This window comes from Poromitra crassiceps, assembly GCF_964638095.1.
Source record: "Poromitra crassiceps genome assembly, chromosome: 29".
NCBI classification, from domain to species: Eukaryota; Metazoa; Chordata; class Actinopteri; order Beryciformes; family Melamphaidae; genus Poromitra; species Poromitra crassiceps.
The window spans coordinates 8,993,040-8,996,076 of NC_139641.1; the positions used below are offsets into that span (position 1 = coordinate 8,993,040).

General features: G+C 44.4%; 1 long non-coding RNA gene across 1 annotated transcript in view; it reads left to right on the plus strand.

The window, feature by feature from the left end:
• Nucleotides 1-2,654, plus strand: part of LOC310800170 — a 129,949-nt gene extending 127,295 nt beyond the window's left edge. Inside the window, exons 2-3 of the long non-coding RNA XR_014553855.1 lie at nucleotides 1,729-1,938; nucleotides 2,607-2,654. This is a non-coding gene — a long non-coding RNA (uncharacterized lncRNA). The remainder of the gene's footprint in view (nucleotides 1-1,728; nucleotides 1,939-2,606) is intronic.
• The last annotated feature ends 383 nt before the right edge of the window (nucleotides 2,655-3,037 follow it).

Genomic DNA, 3,037 nt, shown 5'->3' on the forward strand with positions numbered 1-3,037 from the left:
GACCCAGAGAGAGAGAGAGAGAGAGAGAGAGAGAGAGAGAGAGAGAGAGAGAGAGAGAGAGAGACAGAGCTTGCTGCAGAAGTGTATTGGGGGGGAACCAGAGCAATCCAGAGAGAGAGTGGCGTCAGCGGAGGACCAAAATGCGAGACTCATTAGCCAATGAACAGCCAGGAATGGGTCTCGCGCTACTTTTGCATGTTAAAATAAAGCTGATAATGTACAATTTGATTCAAGGGATGAAAAACCCTTTCAGAGTACAACACAAACTGTCTATTTTGCTGCAACTCGACAGTGCTGCTTTAATCCAGGACCTTACTTCCTGGAACTCTTGAGAGTAAAAAACTGGTCCATTGGAGTGAATGGAGATGTCGAGACTCTTCTATCTACATGGCTCTGGGGGACGGGGGGGGGGGACATTTGAGCCCAGGGAGGTATTTGTTTGCAGTTGCTAGGCAACCTGCACGCAGCCTCCCGATGCAGCATATGCCTCGATGCTCAGATTACCAACAAGCACGTGTCTGAAGAGTCCACCCTGTTACAGCTCAGAGGGCCAGTGGCACCAAGCACCACCCGGGCTCAATGATACCACAGTTTGACCAACCACAGCCAGAGCAACCACACGACCACACCAAAGGAAAGACAGACAAACTAAAACATGCAGTGTTTTCCCTAGAAAAGTTTTCAGGGCTGGAGGGATTTCAAAACGTACCTCGACCGCAACGGTAGGCAATGGCATCCCAAGTATCATTATACAATTATGGGATGCGATGCGAACAGTTGTATTATGGGATGTGCGTTTCCCAGGCAACAATGACACACGTTGACACGTTTTGGAACAGCGCTGCACGCTGGCACAATGCTCCTAAAAGCAAAATGCTTAATTGTTTTGAATGATTTGGCATCTTCTATTACTGTCAACACTGTCAACACCAGTATTGCTGTATTCTAATAATATGCCATAAAGGTTTATTGAAATTTTGGGGAGATTTTTTTTTTTTTTTTTTTTTGCTATTCTTTTTCTGGCCTGGCGGGGGCGCCGTTGGCCTGGCGGGCCTGCCAGGCCTGTAGAACGGTAGGGGAAACACTGACATGGATGGTGAAGTAAGGGGGGGGGGGGGTGATCGTGTTTGACTTTCTTCCTTTTCACATATTCTCACATTGGATTTGGTCTGCTCTTCTGTCTGCTGTAATAGTTTATGAGGAGAAATGAAATGACAGTCAAGTTTGATACCCATTGATACCTGATGCAGCATTTGTGTGTGTATCCCTTTAAGACCGCGAACCGTGTGACGCGGTTCGCGGTCTTAAAGGGATACACACACAAATGAGGTATATACGGTACACGCAAATGCTGCATCAGGTATCAACGGGTTAATGCAAGTTACTGTAATCAAAGATCAACATTAAAGGGTTTGAATACTCTTTCATGGTGCTGAATATTATAATTTAGCCTTTGTTACCTAAAAGAAAATACATGTGATTTTGTTATAATTCATACTTTTTTTTTAATAGATGTAATTACGTTTGTGTTTCACTGGCTATAGTGCTGCACACAGTGAATCGTGACAGGAATGGTTGAAGAGAGACGGGGTGAAATGACATGACAATCCGTCAGAAACAAACCCACACGATGACATGGTATAGAGACAGTCGGCATGTCTGGGAACGCCCATACAGGCTCTAGGAACGCCCACAATAGACGCTGGGTTAGCCTGGGGGCGTGGTCAGGGTGGGGTAAATTCCCCCGTTCTATCCATTCAGCAAAGTTAGAATTTAGCTGATAGCCCAGCCCAGGCAGACACGATCGGGGGATTTAACCACCGCAGTAAACGCACATCTGAGCAGACGTCTTGTGTTCTGCTCTAGAACCCCCCAAACCTGTAGTTTAGAGCCGCAGCACCGTCTTTTGGTGAGTCAGCCCATTGAGATATATGGGCGGTTTTATTAGGGCTGTGGCGATTCACTCATCTCCCGATTCGATACTATCACGATTCTTGGGTGCCGATTCGATTTATATTGCGATTCTTAAGTATTGCGATTCTACGATTATTGCGATTCGATATTACGATTTATTGCGATTTTTGTTTATTTTTTTCTTTTCTTTTTTCAGTTTGTTTGCTTTTTTACACTAGATTAGAACATGGGAAAAGTTGAATCATACACTAGAGACTGTATATTATATATCATGAGTAGGGTTGGGCGATATAGTTAAAAACAGGGGCGGACTGGGATCATAATTCAGGCCGGGCATTAGATACCAAGCAGGCCAGGCCGATATGGGCCGACGCGCGTGAAATTTGGGCCGCTTGAAGCCCAATTTGGGCTGTTTGAAGCCAGATTTGGGCCGTTTGAAGTCCAATTTTACAATGAGATGCACCCACTTTAACCCTGAAGTGTAATTATTACTTCAGACTAACTAATAAAGTAATAAAACCACTAGTAAACCAGTAGGCGGCGCCTGGCCTGTTGTTCAGTGAGTGGCCTGACTGCAAGCACCAAATTTTTTTTTTTTTTTTTTTTTTTTTTTCGATTATCGATTCTGGAATAAAAGATCGATTCAAAAAATCGCGATACTTAGGTGAATCGATTTTTTCCCCCACCCCTAGGTTTTACCCCACTCGTGCGCCAGCCGTTTAACATTTTGTGGGCGTTCCCAGACATGCGGACTGTCTATGACGAGACGTGGCCTCAACCTATTGTATATGTGTCATGATGAGCTGCTGAGTCAGCTGCACAGTATAGTTAGTTAAGTATAGTTTTAGCACAGCTCACATTTATCCCAAACCACTGATCCAAAAAGTACACGGTCATCGACATCAACACCAGTGACCAACAGTACAGGCTCATTCAACACATGACAAAACTCAAAACCCATCATACTGCATAGTGCTTAGTTTGAATCCTTCATTGCAATATTTCAACAAAATTGTGAAGGTTCTATCTGAACCTTTTGTTATTATTAATATTTTCTTTTCTGATTCCCCCCAATTGACTGCCCCGGTTGCTGCTCTACCCTCTGCCGATCTGGGGAGAGCCA